This window comes from Microtus ochrogaster, unplaced genomic scaffold (genome assembly GCF_000317375.1).
Source record: "Microtus ochrogaster isolate Prairie Vole_2 unplaced genomic scaffold, MicOch1.0 UNK61, whole genome shotgun sequence".
NCBI classification, from domain to species: domain Eukaryota; kingdom Metazoa; phylum Chordata; class Mammalia; order Rodentia; family Cricetidae; genus Microtus; species Microtus ochrogaster.
The window spans coordinates 2112561-2118554 of NW_004949159.1; the positions used below are offsets into that span (position 1 = coordinate 2112561).

Genomic DNA, 5994 nt, shown 5'->3' on the forward strand with positions numbered 1-5994 from the left:
GTGAGCCACCATGTGGTTGCCGGGAATTGAACTCAGGACCTTTGGAAGAGCAGGCAATGCTCTTAACCACTGAGCCATCTCTCCAGCCCTGGGATTATTCTTATATTGGTCAGTTACTCAGTTTTTCTAGAACTATAAAGCCAAAAACAGTGCTAAGCACATTTACGTATGCCAGTTGTGCCTGGGAAGATTACACCCTTCCTGCAGCTGTGGCAGCTATGGCTCAGAGAGACTGCAGGTGCCTTGTCTATGACCACACAGATAAAATCCACAAGAACAGGTCCATATTGATTCTGCCCAATCCAAAACAGGATCTCTCCACCACTGGGGTACATTGGTAATTTTTAAATACTTCACCTTGCTGACACAAATTTTGCTGGGACAGCGAAATGAGCATCAAAATAAGTCGTTCAGTTTCTTAATGGGAAGTCTAGCTTGCACATATTTCCTAACTGAGTTTATGCGGGGCTCTGGGTCCAATCTCTAGCACACACACCTCTCAAAAATGTAAATTAAATTCAGTTGTTACAAAATCGTCAGCATGAAGATGGCACTTGATATTCTGCCATGAAATAGACATTTTCCAATGGCTCAATGGTGAACGTAATAGAGGAAATTATTCCCCTCACCTATATTTCTAATGAAAAGAATTATCTGAGTACATTGGGAGCATGGGGACCTTGGGGGAGGGTTGAAGGGGAGAGGAGAGGCAGGGAGGGGAGCAGAGAAAAATGTAGAGCTCAATAAAAAAATCAATAAAAGAATTATCTAGTGGCAGAGGGAAAACTAAAGAGACTGGATGTCCACTGGCAGATTTCCCTGTCGTTATAATCAACAGGCTGCTCAACGTTGCTTAAAGTTGTTTTTGTAGAATAAGCTTTGCACTTTAACTGTCAAGGAACTATATAAAAGAATGGGGGTAAATAAAGTTAGATACGGTGACAACCTTCAGTGCCTTTCACTCTTATTCTGCACACAACTACATTTGATTGCCCCCCACACACACACACACACACACTAAAAGGGAAATACGCACACTCCTTGCCACACAGCCTCTCCCTCTGAACTTCCTACCAACACTTTAAAGCCCCTCACCCACCTAAGGGCTCCCATTCCCGACTTAAACTCAAAAACTACCCATGGACCACCTGTGGCACAGCCTCCGAACCGCCTCTAAAGGTGACCACTTCTGCGCTGTGGGTGACGCCTGCTCCCTCCCTACTCTTTATGCGATTTCCCCGGACCCCTCTAAAGTACGGAGAGCTGGGCGTCTTTCTGTCTCTGTTCTTGAAATCCATTAGCTTTTCCTCGTTTGCCTTCGCTCTACCCTTCAGTGGAAAAACTGAGATTGAATCAAATAATATTGCCCACATAACACCACACTCCTGCTCGGAGAAAAGACTGCCTCCCCATTCTCCAGCTCCCCTGGGCACAGCCCAGTAAAAGACAGAAATCAACAAAAAGCACTAACTGTGCTCCCCAACACTTCACCTACCACACCCAAATTCTTGTTCATTTTTTTAAAATCTGTTTTTAATGTCTTTTTCCAATCTTTTTACAAAGCCTATTGTGAAGGGGAGGAAAGGACTTTATCGGTCTCAGAAAACATTGCCCAAACTAAAAGAATCAAGTCCTACTTACGCAAACCCTTAGGACTAGTTTGCTTCCTCTCCCTCTCTTTGCTCTAGCAGGCCAGCTCCACGAAGCCTGTGCCTGACACTGACATTTATAGCCCTGTTGTTTACTTCACCCTCTGAGGTGCAGTCCAAAGTTCAGTGCTCCCTCTTGCAGCGACCTTGCAAGCGCAGCAAGCCCCTGAACAGATTCTGGTCACCACCATCGGAAGCAAGCGACACGCGAGGCCCTGCGTGCAGAGGGACGGGTTGTGACTAGTACTAACTTAATTTCTGCTTTAGATCACCCCATTATCTAAGATTTAATGGTACAGTCCAGGGTGGGAGGAAGGGCTAGGGGGAGAGAGGTCCTCCAACCGCTGCTCCCTTCCAAGCTACAACAGGGAAAAGCATTTTGCTTAGCCAGCTTAAACAGCAAGTTCCGCAGCTGTTTCAGAAGAAGGAAAAAACATTTCTGTTCTTCCTTTTCCTTTGGGTTGAGGAAGTTCTAGCCTAAACCCACACAGGAAGCTTCTTTAGAGAAGTCACCTGCTCTTCACATTGTTTGTGTTTCCTGCCTCTGCAGATCTAGGTCCACTCTTGGGCTGTGTTCAACTGCATGAACTGGTGTGCAATCTCATGGGGTCTCTGCTCTTTTGTTTTTCCGTAAAATAATGAAATAAGAAAGTAGTTTCTAATTTGAAAGAAATCAGTCCTCATTTTTAAAAAATAGTAATTTTTCTGTCTGTGTGCCTCTGTCTCTCTCTCTCTCTCTCTCTCTCTCACACACACACACACACACACACACACACACACACACACACACGGTGGGGGAGGAGGCAGACAGTACCCACATGCGACAGTGCTGATGTGGAGGTCAGAAGACAATCCTGCATTGGTTCCCTCCTTCCACTTTAGGTGCCTTCCCCTTTAAATGGGCTCCCCTATGTGTGAGTTCCAGCCAGTCTTGCTTGGCTACAGTGCTTACCCTCTGAGCCACTTGCACTGCCTAGAACCACATTTCCTATTAGCAGTAATCCCGACTCAAAGGAAGACCAATAAACCTCGACAGAATGTTTTTAACCTGTTACTTTAGGGTTATATGTTTTATATTTTTTATTAATCTTAAATAACTTCATGTGTGATACAATATATTCTGATCAAGTCTACCCCTCCTGGTCCCTCCAATTCTTCCAAACCCCTCCCCAACAAATCTTCCTCCCAAATTTCATGTAGTGTTGTGGTTGGTTGGTTGGTTTTGTTTTGCTTTCAACTTACTGAGCCCAGTTAATGCTGTTGATATCTATATAGGCATGGGGCCAAACCTTGGAGAATTAGCAACCTACCAAAAGCCACACCCTTGAAGAAAAATGACTCTTTCCTGGTTGCCACCAGCTGCCTGTAGCTCCTCAGCCAGGGGTGGGAGCCTCCTGAGCCCTCTCCTGTGCACATGGAAATCTTAACTGCCTTGATTTTGTGCTGACAAACAGCAGCTGCTGGGAGTTCCCCAGAGCAATGGCCCTGTGGTGCCCAAAAGACACTCCTTCACAGAAGTCCTCCCCAAACTCTGGCTATTACAAACTTCCACGCCTTCAGTGGTGCTCCCTGAATATTGAGGAAGTTGATAGAGATGTTCATTTAGGGCTGAACCCTCCACAGTCCCAGATTCTCTGCACTTGAGGAGCCATGAGTCTCTCTACAACTGCAGAAAGAAACTTGTCTAATGAGGGCTGTGAGCTGTTCTTATCTTCCCCGAGAAGTTTTAAAGATCCTAACGTAAAATCTTTACAAAGATAAGTATCCTACAAATAAATTCCTAGTTGGATTTTGGGAAGGTAAAGAAATTTCAAAGTAAAAGAAGATTCCTACGATGTCGGGAAGAAAAGAGTTCTTTCTAGAAGCCATGTGATGTGGCATACTTAAATGAGGTAAGGGACAATGACTGTGTAGGGTCTCCCACCCCTACCCACTCTCTATGTCCCGAGTGAAATTCCTAGAAAGCTTTGATCACTTTGGATCCCCAGCCAGCTGCTATATTTTCTTCAGCAAGTTTGAGCCCAAGTTTCCAGGGCCTTGGATATTCCAAAGCATAAATAAACATTGTTAAAACATTTTAAAGAAACGAATCTCTAGCCTTGAGCCAAATCTCCTCAAACTCTCCTATAGAGCCAATATTCAAACCCCACACTGAGGGAACACTTAGGTGGGGCCTCTCTTGTCTCTCCATAGTCTGCGCAAGGACATACTGCTTCTTGGATCAGGACATTTCAGGTGACGCCCTACTGCTTACTGCTTCTTAAGGTCTTGTCTCAGCTTTCTGTATGACTTCAGCTGTGAGGCCAGCAGGACAGGACACAGTGATGAGTGACATCATCCTTGGTAGCGACATTTGCAAGGAAGCCTTCTTTGCATGGTCAATGTGCTTTGTACAAACAAACCCCTATTGATTGTCCTGTGCTAAATACTATCGTACGGGGTATAGGAAACACAAGAGTCTCAGCTGTTCCTCTTCCCATAGAGAAACTTCATCTGAAATTAGAAGGCATTTGAGGACTCAATTTTATTTTCTTGTACCAAGTAGCCAGCCTACTAGGATCTCAGATCCCTATAAGGATCCAAGTAAAATAATTTCTCAAAAAAATACACATATGCCTATTTTATTTTTTAAATAGTCTAATAAAAACATTTGTCCGAAGCAGCTAAGTTCCTTGTCCTTTGTTGTCTTGTCTGACTTACACAGTCAGGTGATCTGTGTATATCAGGGAAACGAGTTATTTTCACCTTCTCTTCTTTCCTTTGCAGGTGACTTAGCAGGTACCCTATCCCCCACCAGGATTCCTGTCAAGTGTCCAGCTGGCTCCAAGGGAAAACACCCAGCAATGTGTGTGCCCAGGCAAGTGCAAACAGAAGGAGACAGAGGAAGCCTGGGCATGAGAGGAGGTGCCAGGCAGCATGGGACCATTGAGCACCATCAAGAAAGCAGAATTCATGCCGGGCCGTAATGGTACATGCCTTTAATCTTAACACTCAGGAAGCAGGTGGGTCTCTGTAAATTGAGATCAGCCTGGTCTATAGAGATAGTTCCATGACAGGATAGGTTACACAGAGAAATACTGTCTCAAAGGGGGAAAAAAACAGAATTTTTAGGTAAAAATTGATTAGGTGCTAAATCAAATTACATTAAATCTAATGAATGCTTCTAGGAAGGAATCTTGGAAGTAAAAAAAAAAAAGTCTGCTAGGCAGACACTTTTAATCCCAGCACTAGGGAGGCAGAGGCAGGTGGATCTCTATGAGTTCAAGACCAGCCTGGTCTACATAGCAAGTTCCAGGACAGTCACGGCCATATAGTGAGACCCTGCCTCAAAAATAAATCAATAGTAAGTAAATAAAGGAGCCCTGAACCCAGACGGAGAATGAGATGGGCATGGTGAGGGCAGCACACACCTAAGCAGGTTCAGCAGACATCTTATCTCTGCTTTGGTCATCTGCCTTCAGAGTGCCCGGCAAACCTGAACTCAGCACAGTGCTATCTAGCCTGTTCTTGATGACCTCAGGATTTTTGAACAATTCTAATTGTCTGGCAGGTTTCTCTGGCAACCCGAACATAGTCCAGTATTAACATCACTGAGAGTAACTAAATGACTATCAAGTTTAACTTTATCCTAATGATCTCTTCGACTGCCAACCCGAAGTCAGGACCTAGCACCTTCCCAGAGCATTAGTCTATACCCAGGCATTTCTACAAATGTGTAGCCTGTGTTTTCAATAAGCATTCTTGCCTCTGTAAGATATGAGTAATTTCTCTGGAGCATGTGAGTCCATGATAACAGAGCTGTATAGACTATAAACTGTGGTTTTATAGCCCAGTTATTAGCTAGGACAGCTGATAACACAGCATCAGTTCACCAATTAACAATCGTGAGACACTGAGGTCTAAAGAGTAGAAAGTGAAGAAATGCTATTCTTAAATAAAACACCTCCACAAATTATTAACCTCTGTAGTTTAAGCTATGTTTTAGATGTGAAGGAAAATAAAACTTCACAACAATATTGGGAATGGTGCCTATTGACCCGAGATATCCCTCCCTGGCCCAAGCAAGCACAAAAGTCGTCCAAAATGTTCTCAGATGAATGGTCCCAAATATAGTAGCGTTAAGACATCTATATTAAAGAATTAATGGAAAGGATGTTTGGGGAAAAACCAAGTGTTTTTAAGTAAACAAAATTTCTGGACCAGCGGAAGGTTTCAGGAACAGCAGTACTGATTAGATAAGGCCTAACAGACCCTTTGAAAAGTGCTTTGAAAGATTTCTGTCAAGCTCACAAGTTTACAGACCTTAAACCTGTTTGATGACTCAAACATAAATAAAGTCAGGAGT

General features: G+C 43.8%; 1 protein-coding gene across 1 annotated transcript in view; it reads right to left on the bottom strand.

Moving 5' to 3' along the window:
• The window catches only part of Selenop (selenoprotein P), a 9331-nt gene extending 7433 nt beyond the window's left edge, over nt 1–1898 (bottom strand). The window contains exon 1 of the mRNA XM_005369804.2: nt 1642–1898. The gene's annotated coding sequence lies outside the window, so the exon portion shown is untranslated. The remainder of the gene's footprint in view (nt 1–1641) is intronic.
• Between the last annotated feature and the right edge of the window lie 4096 nt (nt 1899–5994).